Below are 21730 nucleotides of genomic sequence, written 5' to 3'. Positions count from 1 at the left end.
TTTTGGCTATCTGATATTCTGAATTTTACTTTCTTATATTTTGGACCCACCCAGCAAATCATAAAAGCAATATATTTTGGGAATTTTTCTATTTCTATAAATTCTTTTTTTGTTTCGTTTTGTTTTTGGAGACAGGGTCTCAGTCTGTCACGACCTCCTGGGCTCAAACGATCCTCCTACCTCAGTCTCCCGAGTAGCTGGGGACTACAGGTGCGTGCCACCACAGCCAGCTAATTTTTTTTTTTTTTTTTTGGTAGAGAAATGGGGTTTTTCCATGTTGCCCAGGCTGGCCTCAAGCTCCTGGGCTCAAGTGATCTGCCCACCTCGGCCTCCCAAAGCGCTGGGATTACAGGTGTGAGCCACCGTGTGCGGCCACCTATAAATTCTTGAGCTTTTTTCCGGGATACAGTTAAGTTATTTGAAAACAGTTTTATTATTTTGGGTCTTGCTTTTATGATTTGTTGGGTGGGTCCATTTTGGGTTAATTATTGTCTAGTATAAGGCAATACCTTCCTCAGTATTTGACCCAATGCCCCACGAATTATGAGATTTTATTTTTATAGTCCAGCTTTTGGGAACAAGCACTGTTCCCAGTCCTGTGTGAGCACCTGGTACTGCTCCCTCCAATACTTCAGCATGGTTCTTCTGTCTTGAGTAGTTTCCTCATAAGTATACTATCATCATACTTAAAGGGGACTCTCTGTAGTCTCCTGGACTCTCTCTGTGTGTAGCTCTCTCCTCCTTGGTGCTGTGTTCTGTGAACTCTGATTGCCTTGGTCTTCCTGGGTGCTCGGCTTCACTTTCTTAATTCATGGAATTTGCTGTGTCCACCTGGATTTGCTTTCCTCTCACCTTGACTTAGAAGCTGTCCTAAGGCAGTAAGCTGGAGTGGTCATAGGGCATACCTTGTTTGTTTGCTGTCTTTCAGGAATCACTTTCCTCACCTGATGTCTGTACATGCTGAAACAATTAAAATAACACACACGGAAAAAGCAACAGTTTTCAAGACACTGGACATCAGTTGCTGATACTAAGAGGTTCTCTTAAATAAAGGAGACTGAACATTGGTTTTATACCAAACAACTTGGTCCCCATTTTTTACTTTTTTATATTTAGAGAAGGAATTTGTTGTCATAAATTGATTAGTGAAAAATGTTTGTCTTTCTCTAAGCTTGAATGTATTTATGGGTTCACAAAGAAATATCTTTTTGAGTAAAATATCTTTACTTAGAAAGTATTCAGTAGGTATAAATGGTAATACATAAATATAAATTGTATATATTTATTAAATAAATGACTTAAAAATAGTATGGATTGGCTGGGTGTGGTGGCTCATGCCTGTAATCCCAGCACTTTGGGAGGCTGAGGTGGGCAGATCACGAGGTCAGGAGATCGAGACCATCCTGGCTAATACGGTGAAACTCCTTCTCTACTAAAAATACAAAAAAATTAGCCGGGCATGGTGGTGGGCGCCTGTAGTCCCAGCTACTCAGGAGGCTGAGGCAGGAGAATCCGGGAGGCGGAGCTTGCAGTGAGCCCACATAGCGCCACTGCACTCCAGCCTGGGTAATAGAGTGAGACTCTGTCTCAAAACAAAACAAACAAAAAAAAACAAAAACAAAAAATAGTACGGATTATCAGATTTGGCTGAAAATCTAAGAATGTGTGAACTGTAACCTGCCTATAAAAATAAACCAACTAGCACTTTGGGAGGCCGAGGCGGGCGGATCACAAGGTCAGGAGATCGAGACCATGGTGAAACCCCGTCTCTACTAAAAAATAGAAAAAAATTAGCCGGGCGCAGTGGCGGACGCCTGTAGTCCCAGCTACTCGGGAGGCTGAGGTAGGAGAATGGCGTGAACCCGGGAGGCGGAGCTTGCAGTGAGCCGAGATTGCGCCACTGCACTCCAGCCTGGGCGACAGAGCGAGACTCCGTCTCAAAAAAAAAAAAATAAAATAAAAAATAAAAAAATAAATAAATAAACCAACTAACTATATGTGTGTGTGTGTGCACATATATTCAGATATATATAAAATAAATTTATATAGAGATGGAGATTTTCCTGTGTTGCTCTGGCTGGTCTTGAACTCCTGAGCTCAAGTTATCTGACCGCCTCGACCTCCCAAAGTGCTGGGATTATAGGCGTGAGCCACTGTGCCCAGCCAAACTTGATTATTTTTAAAGAGTTTGATGTACAGTGTTAGTAAGTAATCCTGTATGCATGACATTAGATGCTTTAACATTCTTTAATTTGTATATAATGTAATACATGTTCTTTAATTTGAATCTGTCTGATTTGAAAAATGAATTTCACCTCATTGAACTACTTTATGTATTTCTGAAGAATTGATTTACTTTGCAGAATATTGACATAAACAGTGTTACTGATTGACCTTAATAGAACAAGCTTTTTCAAATATTGTAAATTGTCATTGTATTAACATTTTGTTTATTAAGGATTTTATTGCATCTGAAGGATTTTACGTGGCTTATAGGATTGAATAAAATGTGGAATAGAACAATTAATGATAAAACAGGCAACAACTGAATAGCCATCACTTAAAGGAAACATCAGTTTTCAGAGATGAGCTGATTACAGCAATAAGGCATTGAATTTGGTTCGTAGATTTCCTGGTACCTAGGGTGGAAAGAGAAATGTGTTGGGTTACAAGCTTTCAGTATCTTAGAAAAGAAAGCATCCATTTGTTGTTACTGTTTTTGGTTAAAACTTTTTTTAATTCTAAATTTATTCACTCTGTGTGTGTGTGTGTGTGTGTGTGTGTGTGTGATCTAATGTCTCTTCTCTCTGAAGGGTACACATCATAGAACTAGACCTTGGAGAAAATAGCAGAATAGGTGATTAATACATCTACTTTAATAAATGACATCACCATCCTCTCGTCATAGGTTACTAAGACAAGAAACTTTCATCTTTAACAATGTGGTAGAAAAAGATAAATAATTTATGTTGAGACTCCAGCTGGAGTTTGAAATGTCTGTGGGGCAACTTCACATCTCCCAGCCCACTCCTGTACTTTTCTGGCTTTATAATAATATTTGAATCTGTTCCTTTTTTCTCTGTTCTTACCATCATTTCTTTAGTTTAAATTTTTGTTGTTTCTTGCTTGAACTTTTGCAGCAACTTACTAGTTGATCTCCCTATGCAGGTCTTTTTTTTTTTTTCTTCTTGAATCTCTTACATGGTCCTGTCACAATCTGTCTTCTTTTCTTTTCTTTTCTTTTGTTTTCTTTTACTTTCTTTTCTTTTGTTTTCTTTCTCTTTTTTTTTTTTTTGAGACAGGGTCTCACTCTGTCGCCCAGGCTGGAGTGCAGGGGCATGGACTCACTGCAACCTCTACTTCCTAGGTTCAAGCAATTCTCATGTCTCAGCCTCCTGAGTAGCTGGGATTACCGGCATGCACCGCCATGCCCTGCTAGCTTTTGTATTTTTAATAGAGATGGGGTTTCACCATGTTGGCCAGGCTGGTTTTGAACTCTGCACCTCAAGCAATCCACCCGCCCTGGCCTCCCCAAGTGCTAGAATTGCAGGTGTGAGCCACCATACCCAACCAGGTCCTGTAGCAATCTTTCTAAAGCACATTAAGAGCATATCACTAGCCGGGCATGGTGGTTCACACCTATGATCCCAGTACTTTGAGAGGCCAAGGTGGGTGGATCACTTGACGTCAGGAGTTCGAGACCAGCCTGGCTAACATGGTGAAAGCACGTCTCTACTTAAAATACAAAAAATAGCTGGGTGTGGTGGCAGGCACCTGTAATCCCAGCTACCTGGGAGACTGAGGCAGGAGAATCTCTTGAACCCAGGAAGCAGAGGTTGCAGTGAGCCGAAATCGTGCCACTGTACTCCAGTCTGAGCAACAGAGCAAGACTCTTTAAAAAAAACCAGAAGAGCACGTCACTAACTGCTCTAAAACTCTCCATGGCTTCCCTTTGCCTACGTAATACAGTACAAAATCCTTGGCCAGTATTTAAGACAATCTATTATCTGATCCTAGCCTACCTTTTCAGCTAAGTGTTGAAGTACTTGAATTATATAAAAAACAAAGCAGCATAATAACATTCTTCAAGATGTTTCTTATAGAAATGATTTTTAGGTGACACTGTTGCAAATGCATACTTCTTTTTTTTTTTTTTGAGACGGAGCCTCGCTCTGTTGCCCAGGCTGGAGTGCAGTGGCACGATATAGGCTCACTGCAAGCTCCACCTCCTGGGTTCACGCCATTCTCCTGCCTCAGCCTCCCGAGTAGCTGGCACTACAGGTACCCTTCACCACGCCCGGCTAATATTTTGTATTTTTAGTAGAGATGGGGTTTCACCGTGTTAGCCAGGATGGTCTCAATCTCCTGACCTTGTGATCTGCCCATCTCGGCCTCCCAAAGTGTTGGGATTACAGGTGTGAGCCACCGCGCCCGGCCCATACTTTTTTTTTTTTTTTGAGACGGAGTTTCACTCTTGTCTCCCAGGCTAGAGTGCAATAGCATGATCTCAGCTCACTGCAACCTCCGCCTCCCAGGTTCAAGCGATTCTCCTGCCTCTGCCTCCCGAGTAGCTGGGATTACAGGCCCCTGTAGCTGGGATTACAGGCCCCTGCCACCAATGCCTGGCTAATTTTTTTGTATTTTTAGTAGAGACAGGGTTTTGCCATGTTGGCCAGTCTGGTCTTGAACTTTTGACTTAAGGTGATCCACCCACCTCGGCCTCCCAAAGTGCTGGGAGTATACTTTTTTAATGTAAATACTTTGCACATTAAGTTGAAAGACATATGTTGCATATGCCCTTATCTGAATTCTAATTCTCCTCTGAAGATGCAGATCCCCTTGTATCCCTACTCTAATAAGTGATGGATTCTCCTATGCCTGAAGAAGTCAGACTTCCTACTATTGTAATATTGCTACTGTTATGCCTCTGTTGCTGGTATTATACTTCAGCACCCATCTGAAAATTCATCTTGCTTTGAGGTGCATGCGTCTTGAGCACACCATCTTTCAAACTTTGTCACTGCTCTTATTTCTCAACCTCCTGGGTCACTTCATTAAGTTTATCAAGGACTTTGATACCTGGCTTATCATCTTAAGACTGCTTCATCTCTTGCTACCATTTTAAGGTCTTTTAATAGATAATGAAACTGCTCTTTTAACTTCTCATGTTCACTGTATTTGATACACTTAAATAACCACGCTACTATTCCATTTAAGCAATTACCCTTTTGCACACTTCTGTTACAAAAGTTTAACAAAAAGTTTCATAGGAAAATGTACATGACCTGATTTTTACATCATAATAAAATTGGCCCTTTGGAGAGGGGACTTGAATTTCTCTGCTGAACAACCATTATTTATACTTGTTCCAAGGTTTCTTTTTTTTCTTTTTCTTTTTTCTTTTTTTTTTTTTTTAGACAGTGTCATCTTGTTGCCTAGGCTGGAGTGCAGCGGCATGATCTGGGTTCACTGCAACCTCTGCCTCCCCAGTTCAAGCAGTTTCCCCACTGCAGCCTCCTGAGTAGCTGGGATTACAGGCGCCCACTACCATGCCTGGCTAATTGTTGTAGTTTTAATAGAGATGGGATTTCACCATGTTGGCCAGGCTGGTCTCGAACTCCCGACCTCAAGTGATCCGCCCTCCTCGGCCTCCCAAAGTGCTGGGATTAAAGGCATGAACCACCGCGCTTGGCCTGTTCCAAGGTTTCTAACACTCTGGTACTATTTCCTCATATTACCACCATTCCAGTATCATTGTTGCCTACTAGTTGCCATCTCCACATCTCTCTTGAGATTAATAAAGGGGTCAGATCCCCACAATATTCTTTGGACATGTCTGCCACAGTTTAACTTCAATTCTAACTTATTTTTTTTGTTTTTGTTTTTTGTTTATTTTTTGAGACGAATCTCACTCCGTCACCCAGGCTGGAGTTCAGTGGTGAGATCTCGGCTCACTGCAACCTCTGCCTCCTGGGTTCAAGCTATTCTTGTGCCTCAGCCTCTGGAGTAGCTGGGACCACAGGCGCATGCCACCATGCCAGCTAATTTGTGTATTTTTAGTAGAGACGGGGTTCATCATGTTGGCCAGGCTGATCTCAAACTCCGGCTTCAAGTGATCCACCTCCTTGGCCTCCCAAAGTGCTGGGATTACAGGCATGAGCCATTGCACCCGGCCAATTCTAGCTTCTTGTCTATACATTTTTTTCAACTCGGGAGAGTGAGCTTTGCTCGTGTTGACTACTTCATGGGCCCAGAGCTGCTGTGAAATGTAATTTGTGGCTTCACTCATGCTCCTGTGATAGCCCTGGTGTTTTGTGTTTGACCAGACTTTTCTTATGTAACCAAATCACCAAATCCTACCTTTAATGTTGATATTTTCTGGTGTTCTGTCCTCCAGCTCTCTTTTGTTCTAACTCTTTATATCAGTGGTCCCCAAACTTTTTGACACCAGGGACCAGTTTCATAGAAGATCGTCTTTCTACAGACAGTGGGGGTGAGGAATGGTTTCGGGATGAAACTGTTCCACCTCAGAAGATCATCAGGCATTAGATTTTTTTTTGAGACAGGGTCTTGCTCTGTCACCCAGGCTGTAGTGCAGTGGGACGATCTTGACTCACTGCAACCTACACCTTCTGGGTTCAAGTGATTCTCCTGCCTCAGCCTCCCTAGTAGCTGGGGCAACAGGCGTGTGTCACCACCCCTGACTCTTTTTGTATTTTTAGTAGAAATGGAATTTCACCATGTTGCCCAGGGTGGTGTGGTCTTGAACTCCTGACCTCAAGTGATCCGCCCACCTTGGCCTCCCAAAGTGCTAGGATTATAGTCCTGAGCCACCACCAATCAGGCATTAGATTCTTATAAGGAGGGTGCGTTCTAGATCCTTTACATGTACAGTCTGTGATGCCTGTGCCATAGCTAATGATATTTATAATACCAGACTGCCACTGCCTTCCCATCACCCTTATATCTGAAAGCTTCTACTCTTCTTTAAAATCTCAGGGCAGAATCTATAGATAGCCTCTATGAAGTCTTCCCTATCATGTGGGTATAGGAGCTTTTTGTACACTATGCATCTTTCCCTCTAGTAATTTGATTTTTTTTATTATGACATATTTATTTATTTACATGCCTTTCTGAGGGCAGATGTGTGTCTTTTCATGTTCATATTCCTAGACTTAGCATAGTGCCTGGCATATAATCAGTGTTCAGTAAATATTATTTAGTTCATGATGAATATATTAGGTTGGAGGGGAGCAAAATTGCTGTTTTGTGAGCAACTCGTGAGCGAGCAACTGACAGTGGTAAAAAAGACATGTAAAGTCAGCATTCCTTGGGTTGTCTTAAGTATCGGTGCAAAGAAATGTGGTTCATAAACTAATGTCCATAATGTAATATAGAAAAACAAACAAAAATATAAAACAGGACTTTAACTGAAAAATATTTATGATATTATGGCAGAGGTTATAAGATAATCTTCCTTGTTAAAAACTTTAGACAAATTAAAACAGAGTTTAATTGAACAAAGAATTTGTGAATTGGGCAGCTTCTCCACCCCTCACTATGTTCCCAGGCTGGTCTTGAACTCCTGGCCTCAAGTAATCCTCCTGCCTTAGCCTCCTAAAGCACTAGGATTACAGGCATGAGCCACTGTTTTTAAATAAAACTTTTGATCTTCGGTTTACCTGTATATAAAATAAAAATAATAATACCTCAAATATGAATGAAAAAATGAATTTGAACCACAGTTTACAGAAAAAGTTCAAACATCATTTGACTTTTCATAGGAACCTTAAGGAAATAAAATTGAATCAGGGATGTTGTGACTTGCTTAACGTTAAGAAGTAGAATTTGTTCTTAAAAAAACAAATTGAGGGCTGGGCGCGGTGGCTCACGCCTGTAATCCCAGCACTTTGGGAGGCCGAGGCGGGCGGATCACAAGGTCAGGAGATCAAGACCAGGGTGAAACCCCGTCTCTACTAAAAATACAAAAATTTAGCCGGGCGCGGTGGCGGGCGCCTGTAGTCCCAGCTACTCAGGAAGCTGAGTCGGGAGAATGGCGTGATCCCGGGAGGCGGAGCTTGTAGTGAGCCAAGATCGTGCCACTGCACTCCAGCCAGGGGGACAGAGCAAGACTCGTTCTCAAAAGAAAAAAAAAAAAAAAAAAAACCAAATTGAGTACCAGATGCAGTGGCTCAAACCTGTAATCCCAGTACTTTGGGAGGCTGAGGCAAGCAAATCACGAGGTCAGGAGTTTGAGACCAGGCTGGCCAACATGATGAAATCCCATTTCTACTAAAAATACAAAAATTTAGCTGGGCGTGGTGGTGGATGCCTGTAATCTCAGCTACCTAGGAGGCTGAGACAGGAGAATTGCTTGAATCCAGAAGGCTGAAGTTGCATTGAGCTGGTATCGCACCACTGCACTCCAGCCCGGGCAACAGTGTGAGACTCCATCTCAAAAATAAATAAAATAAAATAAAATAAAATAAAATACTGAGTAGAAATCCCTGAATGATCTTGATGTGGTTTAAATTCTATACTTCTGTCTCAGTCTTTATTAGAAATGGGTAAATTAGGGTCTGCGTGCAGTGACTTACACTTGTAATCCCAGCACTCTGGGAGGCCAAGGCAGGAGGATTGCTTGGGCCCAGGAGTTTGAGACCAGCCTGGGAGACATAATGAGACCCCCATCTCTACAACTTTTTTTTTTTTAATTGGCTGGGCATGGTGACATGTACCTGTTGTCCCAGCTACTTGGGAGACTGAGGCAGGAGAATCATGAGCCCAGGAGGTCGAGGCCGCAGCAAGACCCTGTCTCAAAAAAAAAAAAAAAAAGAAAAGAAAAAAAGAAATGGGTAAATTAGAAAATTATTTAAGCTATGTGTTAGAAAACAAAGGAGAATTAAATGAATGAAAGGAAATAAAATTTCTTGTTGATATTTATTTCAAAAAATGCAAGGAAGTCACCTAGCAACGATTACTCTTTCCTTTTCCACCCAAACCTAAAATAGAATAACTAGGATAAGAGGTGTGTTTGTGTTACCAAAAATTTGTTATTTTTATATGTGAATTCTTTTAAGTTGGTAGCTTCAAGGTTCCCAGTCGTCTTCCCTTTTCCATCAATTGTTCTTAGGGATAAGCTACTTACTGTAAATACGCCATTTCTTATAAAATGTGTTTAATAAAAATAATTACCTGTTCTTGCTTGTATCTTGTTCCTTGAAATGTGAAAATGATGGATCTGATCTGATCTCTATCTGATCTGATCTTCACAGATAGTTTGAGAACCATTTGAATGAATAGATACAGTACTTTGCTAAATTTTGGGTAACTGCAAAGGAGTAAAAGAGTTAATGGTATCGTAAAAGAGAATCATGTCAAATATGAAACATGAGTATAAAAGAGAAGAATCATATCTAAATAAGTGGCTCAGAGAAAGCTTCATGGGGCAGTGACATTTGATCTGTGCCTTGGAAGATGGTGATTAGAATTTCAATAGATAGAAGTGAAGAAAGAGAACCTTTTGTAGTTCATAAGCGTGATGATTGGGTTTTCACACTCATATATGAGATGTACCTCCCACAAACCTTTTTATGATGTTGGCACATTACCCATCTGATATGATTTTTTTTAAAAAAAAGACATGAAGGAAAAGCAGTTAGGATAAGAGCACAGACACGAATGCAGGCAAGTGGAAGGCAGTGGTCCTTCTAGCTTTTAAAAATGAAGATATTAGACCTCAACCTTAAAATTTTGATTTAATAGCAAGGTAAATAGAAAAGAACTAGTGTTTGTGAGAGATACTGTGGAGAGATACTTTATGGATTAGGTAACCAGATTTTTTTTTTTTTAAACAGAGTGCTGGAATGCAGTGGTGTGATCTCGGCTCACTGCAGCCTCCGCCTCCCGGGTTCATGCCGTTCTCCTGCCTCAACCTCCCAAGTAGCTGGGACTACAGGCACCTGCCAGCACGCCTGGCTAACTATTTGTATTTTTTAGTAGAGACGGGGTTAGCCAGGATGGTCTCAATCTCCTGACCTCGTGACCTCGTGATCCGCCCACCTCAGCCTCCCAAAGTGGTGTGATTACAGGCCAGAGCCACTGTGCCCAGCTGGTAAACAGATTTTAATCAAGATTTCAGAAATGGAGATGATGCCACTTCTCTGACTGTATCACTCTACTTTTTAAAACCCTGTTTTACTGGCAAATTCATAACAGGAACATATTTCTTTATTTCTTACCTCCAGCACCACTATCAAGGCTGTTCAGCCTACACACTGAAACTCTGTATCGCCGGGCGCAGTGGCTCACGCCTGTAATCCCAGCACTTTGGGAGGCCGAGGCGGGCCGAGGCGGGCGGATCACAAGGTCAGGAGATCAAGACCACGGTGAAACCCCGTCTCTACTAAAAATACAAAAAATTAGCCGGGCGCAGTGGCAGGTGCCTGTAGTCCCAGCTACTCAGGAGGCTGAGGCAGGAGAATGACGTGAACCCGGTAGGCGGAGCTTGCAGTGAGCCGAGATCGCGCCACTGCACTCCAGCCTGGGCGACAGAGCCAGACTCCGTCTCAAAAAAAAAAAAAGAAAAAAAGAAACTCTGTATCATTCCTTCTCTTATGTTTTTTTTCTTTGTGAGACAAGATCTCACTCTGTCACCCAGGTTGGAGTGCAGTGGCACAATCTCAGCTCACTACAACCTCTGCCTCCCAGGCTCAAGCAATTCTCCCACCTCAGCCTCCCGAGTAGCTGGAACCACAGTTGTGCACTACCACGCCCAGCTAATTTTTTGTAGTTTTTTGTTGAGATGGTCTCAAACTCTTGAGCGAGCACAAGTGCTCCACCCACCTCAGCCTCCCAAAGTGCTGGGATTGCAGGCATGAGCCACTGCGCCTGGCCCATTCCTTCTTTCCATAGTCAATACTATTACTCAAAATGTAGTCCACAAACTGGTACTAGTTTACTGACTGTTATTACAGGTCTGCAACAGCTTAATTATGGAAATTGAGTATGTTGAGAAGGTCATCTCAGTGGGTCATCTCAGTTTGACAGTACTGTGATATCCAAGCACGTGATTAGTGGACTTGTCTTATGAAATGGGGTGTAGATCAATCCTGGTGCTTTTCACCTTATTTTCTAGTAATACATTTATCGTAAAGCGTTGGTCTGTGACAAATTGGAATTTAAAAACAAAAACAAAAACACTCATCCTTCACTCGCAGTTCGAGAACATGAGCTATACAGTGCATTTAGAATTAACTTCCTCTGCTTTTATCCTCTGTTATTTCAAAGTATATTTTCTCTTCCGAGTATAACAGGATTTTTCTTATTCAGTGTAATGCATTTCCCAGTATATAAAACCTCTTTTTACTTCTCTATAATTTAAAGTATTTGCATTGTGCAAAAACTTAATGTTTATAAAATGTCTGCCTATATTTGTTTTAGCCACTTTAGATTTTAAATTTCCAGATACCGTATGTTTAATTATTTTCAGTATCCAAAAGAATGTCTTTGAGTGTTAGGGAAATGATTTAATGAATCAAGAAATTATCTGTTTTGGACATGTAGAACTAGATACAGAATATTGGCAGTACTGTTTTATTTTTTATTTATTTATTTATTTATTTACTTGTAGAGATAGGGTCTGGCTATATTGCCAGGCTGGTCTCAAATCCCTGGCCTCAAGCTATCCTCCCACTTCAACCTCCCAAAGTGTTGAGATTATGGGTGTGAACCACCATGCATGACCAGTAGTACTGTATTTTGATTACTCTCCTATTATCAGACTACTCAATTTAAAAAATGACATTATTTTGTATTCTATAATAATGGTATACTAATAGCTAGCTAGTCTTCAACTGCGTAAATGTGAAGGTAATGCATTTGCTTGCAATAAATATCAGTAACTTGATGATATAACAATGTGTAATATCTAGACATAGGGGGAAAAAAATTGCTTTTCTCAGTCTAATCTCCATGAGCTCTTCTGCTCCTTTTTAGGTTAATTCTTTTCAAACTGCCCAAGAAGGTAAAGCTCTCAGATTCACTTACCGAGGTAGGGTCTGGCAGATCTCACAAATTAGGATGTCAAGGGGTTGAATATTAGATGAGCTAAAAGGAATAGATCGACAAAAAAGGAAAAGAAACAAAGTCATACCTTTTAGCAGTCACTCCCCATTTCTCTTTACTTCCTGCCCGCGCCACCCATTACTTTCCATCTCTATGGTTGACTCTTCTGCATGTTTCATATAAATAAAATAAGAAATATATGGCCTTTTGTGTCTGGCTTCTTTCACTTAGCATAATGTTTTCAAAGTCCATCACATTGTGGCATATACTACTACTTCGTGCTTTGTACGGCTAGATAATATTCATTGTATGGATTATACCATATTTTGTCTCTCCATTCATCAATTGGTGGACATTTGGGTTATTTCCACTGTTTGACCATTATGAATAATAATGTTCTGAACATTTGGTGGGCATACATTTTGTTTCTTTTTCTTTTTTTGATAGAGATGAGACACTTTTGCCATGTTGCCCAGCCTGAGCTTATGTTTTCAATTCTTGGGTATATAATGTTCTAGGAATGGAATTGCTGGGTCATATGATAACTCTATATTTAACTTTTTAGGGGCTTGCCACACTGTTTTCCAGAGTGGCTTTATCATTTATATTCCTACCAGCAACGTACAAAGATTCAAATTTCCCCATATTGCCAACACTTGGTATTGTCTGTCTTTCTGATTATAGCTATTATAGTGGGTTGGAAGTAGTATCTCATTGTGGTTTTGCTTTGCATTTCCCTGATGGCTAATGATTTTTTCATGAGCTTACTGGCTATTCATATATCTTCTTAGGAGAAATATATATTCAAATCCTTTGATCATTAAAAAAATTTTTTTACAATTGTATTATAAGAATTATTTCTATATTCTGGATACTAATGTTTTAAAATCAGGTATATAATTGGCAAATATTTTCTTGCATTCTGTAGGTTATTTTCTCATTTTCTTAATAATGTCCTCTGAAGCAAAAAGGTTTTGAATTTTGATGAAGTCAAATTTATTTTTTCTTTTGTTGCTTGTGCATTTAGTGTCATACCTAAGAAAGAACTGACTGATTCAAGGTCATGTTTTATTCTGAGTTTTATAATTTTAGTTTTTACATTTAGGTTTTTGGTTTTTGATCCATTGAGTTAATTTTTGAAGTATAGTCTTCATTCTTTTCGACCATCTGTTGAAAAGACTTTTGAAGGGTACCGAACAACTCAATGAGAAAAAAAAAATCAACCATTTGTTAAAAATACTTTTTTTTTTCCTCATTGAGTTGTTTGGTACCCTTGTCGATGATCCATTGATCATCAGTGTAAGGATTTATTTCTGAACTCTCATTGTTCTATTCATCTATATGTCTATCCTTATCCCAGTACCATACTCTGTTGATTAGTGTAGCTTTGCAGTAAGTTTGAAATGAGAAAATGTCAGTTCTCCAGCATTGTTCGTAGTGGCTCATGCCTGTAATCTCAGGACTTTGGAAGTAGAGGTGAGAGGGTCACTTGAGTCCAGGAGTTTGAGACCAGCCTGGGCAACATGTGGCAACGCCTGTCTCTACAAAAAATTTAAAAAATGAGCCAGGTATGATGTCATACACTTGTAGTCCCAGTGATTCAGGAGGCTGAGGTGGGAAGATTGCTTGAGTCCGGGAGGTTGAGGCTGCAGTGAGCTGTGACTGCGCCACTGCGTTCCAGCCTAGGTAACAGAGTGAGACTCCATTTAAAAAAAAAAGACTATGTTGACTATTTTGGATCACTTGCATTTTCTTTTGAATTTTAGGATTAACTTGTCAGTTTTTGCAAAAAACTATGTTAGGATTTTGGTAAAGAGTGCATTAAGGCTGGGTGCGGTAGCTCACACCTGTAATCCCAGCACTTTGGGAGGCCATGGTGGGCGGATCACCTGAGGTTAGGAGTTCAAGACCAGCCTGGCCAACCTCGTCTCTACTAAAAATACAGAAATTAGCTGGGTGTGGTGGCAAATGCATGTAATCGCAGCTACTCAGGAGGCTGAGGCAGGAGAATCTCTTGAACCTGGAAGGCGGAGGTTGCAGTGAGCTGAGATCCTGCCACTGCACTCCAGCCTGGGCAACAGAATGATACTCTGTCTCAAAAAAAGAAAAAATAGAAAAAAAAAAAAAAGAGTACATTGAATCTTTAGGTATATTTGGGGGCTGTTGCTATCTTAACAGCATTCAGTCTTAAACACAGAGAATGTCTCCATTTGTTTTAGTCTTTTTTTTAGTAATGTTTTGTAAGTTTCCAGTATACAAGTCTTGTACTTCTTTTGTTAAATTTAAGTATTTTATTCTTTTTCATACTATTGTAAATGGAATTGTTTGCTTAATTTCACTTTTGTGTTGTTCATTGCCAGTGTATAGAAATACAGTTGATTTTTCTTATTGATCTTGTATTCTGCAACCTAGTTGAGCTTGTTTGTCAGTATGATAGGATTTTTTGGTGCATTCCTTAGGATTTTTGATATCCAAGATCATGTCATTTATGAGTAGAGATAGTAATGCTTTGGACTTTACAATGTGTATGGCTTCTATTTCTGTTTCATGTGTAACTGTCTTGGCTAGAATTTATAGTATAATATTAAAAGTAACAAAAAGACATCCTTGTCTTGTTCATGCTTTTAGGGGTAAAGCTTTCAATCTTTTATCACTAAGTGTGATGTTAGTTGTGACCTTTTCATAGATACCCTTTATCAGGTTAAGAAATACTGTTCTTTTCCTAGCTTTTTGAGTATCTTTAGGATGAAATGATGTTGGGTTTTGTCAGATGTTTTTTCTGTGTCTATTGAAACTATCATGTGAGTTTTGACCTTTATGTTAACATAAGGTGTTACAGTGATTGATTTTTGTATATTGAACCAACCTTGCCTTCTAGGATGAATGTCACTTAGTCATAGTGTGAATGTGTATGTGTGTGTGTGTATGCATATATATATATATATATAGCTAGATTCAGTTTTCTAGTATTTTGTCGAGGATTTTTACATTCATATTCATAGAGGATATTGGTCTGTATTTTTCTTGTAATGTTTTTGTCTGATCTTGGTATGAGAGTATTGGCCTCATAGAATGAGCAGGAAGTATACTCCATTTTTTGGAAGAGTTGGTAGGATTCACCCATAAGCCATTTGAGTCCAAGCTTTTCTTTGAAGTAGTTTTTTTCCCCCTCACTAATTCAATCTTCTCATTCATTGAAGGTTGTTTTAGCATTTCTATGTCTTCTTGAATCAGTTTTGGTGGTTTGTGGCTTTCTAGTAATTTGTTCATTTCATATAGGCTGTCTGATTTGCTAGCATACTTATAGTTGCTTATAGTATTCTCTTGATTTTTATTTCTGTAGGGTTAGTAGTAATGTGTTATATTCCAGTCCAGATTAGTGATTTGAATCTTATGTCTTTCTCATTTTGGACGGTCTAGCTAACAGTTTGTCAAGTTTGTTGAGTTTTTCAAAGAACCAATTTTTGTTTCAATGATTTTTTTTTGTTTTTTGTTTTTTTTTTGATCTCCATTTATGTCCTTTCTAATCTTTATTTCCTTCTTTGTGCTTTAGGATTAGTTTGCTCCTTATTTTTGTATGTATGTATGACCACACCTGGCTATTTTTAATTTCTTTGTAGAGATGGAGTCTCACTATGTTGCCCTGGCTGGTCTTGAACTACTGGGCTCAATTGAGACTCCTGCCTGGCCTCCCAAAGGGTTGGGATTATAGGCATGAACCAATGCGCCCAGCCAATGTTCTTACTTCCTAAGGTGGAACATTAGGTTGATTTTCAGATTTCTTTTTCATATAGCAATTTAAAGCTATAGATTTTTCTGTAAGCACTGTATTAGCTGGATGCCATAAGTTTTGGTATGTTGTATTTTCATTTACATTCATCTCAAAGATTTTCTGACTTCTCCTGTGATTTTTCTTTGACCAATTGGTTATTTAGTTGTGTATTGCTAAATTTCCACATATTTGTGAGTTTTCTTAATTTCCTTGTGTTATTGATTTCTAATTTCATTCCACTGTGGCCAGATAACATACTTTGTCTTCAGTCCTTTTAAGTTACTGAAGTTTATTTTATAGCCTTACATATGATCTATTTTGGATAGTATTCATGTGCATTTGAAAAGACTGTGTATTCCTTTGTTGTTGGATGGGCATTCAATAGATGTCTGTTAGATCTGGTTGCATTATAGTATTGTTTAGGTCTTCTATTTTCACTTCTGTCTTTTCTATTCATTATTGAAAGTAGAGTATTGACTCTTAAAACCATCACTGAATTGTCTGTATATTCCTTCAATTCTGTCAGTTTCTGCTTTGGGGTTGGGAGTTCTGTTGTTAAGTGCATGTATGTTCACAATTGTTATATCTTCTTAAAATATTAACCCTTTAACCATTATAAAATGTCCTTCTTCTCTAGTAATTTTTTTTTTTTTTTTTTGAGACAGAGTCTAGCTCTGTTACCCAGGCTGGAGTGCAGTGGTGCGATCTCGACTTACTGCAACCTCTGCCTCCCGGGTTCAAGCGATTCTTCTGATTCAGCCTCCCGGGTAGCTGGGACTACAGGCGCCCACCACCACGCCCAGCTAATTTTTGTATTTTTAGTAGAGATGGGGTTTTACTGTGTTGGCCAGGATGGTCTCGATCTCTTAACCTCGGGATCCGCCCACCTCGGCCTCCTACAGTGCTGGAATTATAGGCATGAGCCACTGCGCCCTACTGACAGGATAACCTACTGACAGGAAAATAGCACAGACTCATCTTGACTGGAATTACAAAACCCAGATTTCACTCCTGTTTGTAACACTTACTACCTATGTGACTTTTCACAGAACTAGACAAAATAATAATGCTTAACACAAAGTGAAAGTTTTCTAAACAATGCGTACTATTCTCAGCACTTCACAGAAACTAATTCCTATAATCTACATAGCAATACTACAAAATTAGTACCATTATTATCTCCATTTTACAGATGAGAAAATTTAGGTACAGAGAGTCTAAGAAACTTAGTTCATAAGCAGAGTCAGGATTTAAACAACAGGAACCCTAGGTCTATTCAGCCTCCAATGTAACACATCTGTAAAAAAAAGAATACTAAATATTTACCTATTATCTGCCTATAAGAATAATAGTCATCAAACACTAGTTAAATATATTTTATCAAATATCAAAATAAAAACACATACAACTGAAATAAAGAGGAAAGGTGTTCTAGTTTTCCCACAGAATAGTTTAAAGAATTATGAAATTAGAATAAAACAGGCTTGGGCTGAGCAAGGTGGTTGACATCTGTAATCCCAGTACTTTAGGAGGCTGAAGTGGGAGAGTTGTTTGAGGCCAGGAGTTTGAGACCAGCCTGGGCAACACATTGAGACCCCATTTCTACAAAACTAAAAAATCAGCCAAGCATGGTGGCATGTACCTATAGTCCCAGCAACTCTGGACACTAAGGTGGGGGAATTCCTTGAGCCTAGGAATTTAAGCTAAGTTGCAGTGTGCTATGATTGAGCCAATGCACTACAGTCTAGGCAACAGAGGGGGAGACCTTGTCACTAAAAATAATTTTGATCATTTTGATCACCCTAATTTTGATCATTTTTATTAGCATTAGAAAGTACATAATTTGGCCGGGCGCGGTGGCTCAAGCCTGTAATCCCAGCATTGTGGGAGGCCGAGGCGGGCGGATCACGAGGTCAGGAGATCCAGACCATCCTGGCTAACACGGTGAAACCCCGTCTCTACTGAAAATAGAAAACATTAGCTGGGCGTGATGGCGGGCGCCTGTAGTCCCCGCTACTCTGGGGGCTGAGGCAGGAGAATGGCGTGAACCCAGGAGGTGGAGCTTGCGGTGAGCCGAGATTGTGCCACTGCACTCCAGCCTGGGCGACAGAGCGAGATTCCGTCTCAAGGAAAAAAAAAAAGAAAATACATAATTTCCAGACTTTGTTAGCATGCCTTATGGGAAGGAAATCGAGAGACAATGTTTTGGCTCCTAATATGTTGCAAAATCTTGAGTTGATTCATGTTTGCTTTTGTTGTGTTTTTTTCTGGTTTGCTTTGTTATTGTTCCCATTTTCTCTTTTCTCCTAGAACATTGTGTTTTTGAAACATTAATTTTAGGAAATTTAGAGGTAATTATAGCAGCCTATTTCTTTCTTTATCATCATTATTATTATTATTATTTTTAGTGACAAGGTCTCCCCCTCTGTTGCCTAGACTGTAGTGCATTGGCTCAATCATAGCACACTGCAACTTAGCTTAAATTTCTAGGCTCAAGGAATTCCCCTACCTTAGTCTCCAGAGTTGCTGGAACTATAGGTACATGCCACCATACTTGGCTGATTTTTTAGTTTTGTAGAAATGGGGTCTCAATGTGTTGCCCAGGCTGGTCTCAAACTCCTGGCCTCAAACAACTCTCCCACTTCAGCCTCCTAAAGTACTGGGATTACAGATGTCAACCACCTTGCTCAGCCCAAGCCTGTTTTATTCTAATTTCATAATTCTTTAAACTATTCTGTGGGAAAACTAGAACACCTTTCCTCTTTATTTCAGTTGTATGTGTTTTTATTTTGATATTTGATAAAATATATTTAACTAGTGTTTGATGACTATTATTCTTATAGGCAGATAATAGGTAAATATTTAGTATTCTTTTTTTTACAGATGTGTTACATTGGAGGCTGAATAGACCTAGGGTTCCTGTTGTTTAAATCCTGACTCTGCTTATGAACTAAGTTTCTTAGACCCTCTGTACCTAAATTTTCTCATCTGTAAAATGGAGATAATAATGGTACTAATTTTGTAGTATTGCTATGTAGATTATAGGAATTAGTTTCTGTGAAGTGCTGAGAATAGTGCGCATTGTTTAGAAAACTTTCACTTTGTGTTAAGCATTATTATTTTGTCTAGTTCTGTGAAAAGTCACATAGGTAGTGTTACAAACAGGAGTGAAATCTGGGTTTTGTAATTCCAGTCAAGATGAGTCTGTGCTATTTTCCTGTCAGTAGGTTGTGCAGTCTTTTCCAAGGTAAAAACTTCCATATTGTATGAACTGACTATAATAAAGTAAAAATAATTAATTTTGTTAGTAATAAAACACATTTGAGTACATATTGTTTGCTCGGCATTGTGCCAATTTTTAGAAATCCTGAGGTAGACACAGTTTCTATTCTAAAGATGCTAGACTAGTCCTGGAAGAAAGACGATAAGACAGTTGAAACATTGTTCTTTCCATAGAAGATAAATGTACAGAATCCAAGGGAATAGAGAGGAAAGGCATCTATCCCTTTCCTTGTGGAATGGCAGAACAAAAAACAGTCTTGGAAAATCACATAGATAAAACATCACTAAAGAGTTACTGTGCCAGGTGTTGTGACTCACACCTGTAATCCCAACACTTTGAGACCAAGACAGGAGACCAGCCTGGGCAACATAACAAGACCCCATCTCTACAAAAGTTAGCTAGGTGTGGTGGGGAGGTACCTGGGTCCCAGGTACTTTTGGAGGCTGAGGTGGGAGGATTGCTTGAACTCAGGATGAAGCTGCAGTGAGTTGTAATCATGCCACTGCACTCTAGCCTGGGTGACAGAGTGAGACCCTGTCCCCTCCAAAAAATTATGATGAATATTCATAGGATATGATAATGAAAGAGTTTAAAGTACTATCTGTATGTTGTTACTATTTCACATTATTTTGAAATCTTCTGTTGAGCCTTAGTGCATTCTAAGAAATTAATTGATGTTTACCTTTAACTTGAGTTTATTTACAATGAGTATTTCTTTATTTCCTTTCAAAAATCTTTTATTTTTTCAGTTGCCTTTTAAAATTATATTTTGAGGCTGGACGCCATGGCTCACGCCTGTAATCGCAGCACTTTGGGAGACTGAGGTGGGCAGATCACTTGAAATCAGGCTGGCCAACATGGTGAAACCCCGTCTCTGCTGAAAATATACAAATTAGCCAGGTGTGGTAGTGGGCACCTGTAATCCCAGCTACTCGGGAGTCTGAGACAGGAGAATCGCTTGAACCCTGGAGATGGAGGTTGCAGTTAGCCGAGATTGTACCACTTCACTACAGCCTGGGCCGCAGAGCAAGACACCGTCTTAAAAAAATAAAACAGAAACAAAAAATTATATTTTGTATTGTAAGAGAAGTAATGTGCTTTTTATAAACAGTTTAGAATAGTAGGAAGTATATAAAGTAGAATTTCTCCACTCTTTTTCACTAATGTTCTCACTTACCCTGAAAATGAACTAAGCAACAATAAAACTAGTCATGCTCCCTAGAGGTAATGCTGCCTAGTTGTTTGGTATCTTCTATGCATAAATACATATACATATACATAAGTACATGTAAGCATATCTCAAGTCTACTTGTTTATTTTTATTAAAATGTTCTAAGCTTTAGCCAAAATGAATTTTTTTTCTAGATACTATCATAGCTCACGTTTTTCTTTCTTTTTTTCATTAATAAGTTTTTATTGGTAGCACTTAAAAATGATTTCTTTTTGTTAACAAAATATATTATTACAATTAATTTCCCCATGTCATTTTGTTTCTTAAAATGTGATTGCAAGGAAATTTAAAATCACGTATGTAGCTAATATTTGTGGGTTGCATTATATTTCTAGGAGACTGTACTGATTTAGACAGATTGCTGGTTCTGCATTTGCTAATCTCTTCCAAGAAGGACCCAGAAACTACAGTTCTCCAGTCTGGATCTCAGAGATTTTGAGAGAACCAGGCCACTTTGACCTTTTTTTTTTTTTTTTTTTAAAGCTTCATAGTAAATTATTTTTTATTTTTTAAAATTATACTTTAAGTTCTAGCGTATGTGTGTATAACACGCAGGTTTATTACGTATGTGTACATGCATACCTCACGTTTTTCTTCTTACTCCATGTATTTTTTATGCCTTGAATGTCCTTCCCATTCAACTCCACCACTTTATGTCTAGTGTTCTTCCTGTCCTTAAAAGTCTTTTCAGATATTATGTACTCTGTCAGGCCTTTTTTCTTTCCCCACCTTTGTGTTTTATTGAGCTTTGAAAGTACTCTTGTGTTTCTAAACTGCCATGTACTTTGACATCTCACTTTTAGTACTAACACTTTCTACTGTTCATACAATTATTCGTTTAATTTTACATGCTCTGCTCTTACTGACAGTTTCTTTAGAGCAGTACTGTCTGTGTTTGAGCTTTTTAATCCCTAAATACTTATTTACAAAGCCTATTTTTGGGTACCTATTTACTGAATAAATAGTTTCAGACATTATAAATTATTCTTTTTTTTTTTTTCCCTGAGGTGGATTCTCACTCTGTCTGCCAGGCTAGAATGCAATGGTATAATCTTGGCTCAGTGTAGCCTCTGCCTCCTGGGTTCAAGTGATTCTCATGCCTCAGCCTCCCAAGTAGCTGAGATTACAGGTGCACGCCAACACACCCAGCTGATTTTTGTATTTTTAGTAGAGATGAGGTTTCACCGTGTTGGCCAGGCTTGTCTCGAACTCCTGACCTCAGGTATCTGCCCGCCTCGGCCTCCCAAAGTGTTGGGATTACAGGCGTGAGCCACCGTGCCTGACCTTCCGATGTCGTAAATTATTATTCTGATTTTAAACTGTCTTGGAGAGAACGTTAGGGAAGCTGTAGCTATGAATTGCAAATAGAACTTAACTT

General features: G+C 39.2%; 1 protein-coding gene, 1 non-coding gene and 1 pseudogene across 9 annotated transcripts in view; 2 read left to right on the top strand and 1 right to left on the bottom strand.

The window, feature by feature from the left end:
• RALGAPA1 (Ral GTPase activating protein catalytic subunit alpha 1) overlaps window positions 1–21730 on the top strand; it is a 276648-nt gene that overhangs the window by 13009 nt on the left and 241909 nt on the right. The gene's annotated exons all lie outside the window — the stretch shown is intronic.
• Window positions 5260–5883, bottom strand: LOC119619100 (small nuclear ribonucleoprotein G pseudogene; annotated as a pseudogene).
• Window positions 9518–9621, top strand: LOC119619190 (small nucleolar RNA U13). Its single transcript, XR_005235620.1, has one exon. It is a non-coding gene; the product is annotated as a small nucleolar RNA U13 (small nucleolar RNA).

Source organism: Chlorocebus sabaeus, chromosome 24 (genome assembly GCF_047675955.1).
Source record: "Chlorocebus sabaeus isolate Y175 chromosome 24, mChlSab1.0.hap1, whole genome shotgun sequence".
In the NCBI taxonomy this organism is placed as follows: Eukaryota; Metazoa; Chordata; class Mammalia; order Primates; family Cercopithecidae; genus Chlorocebus; species Chlorocebus sabaeus.
The sequence above is the reverse complement of the archived record's forward strand: the minus strand, read 5'-3'. Positions and strand labels throughout refer to the sequence as shown.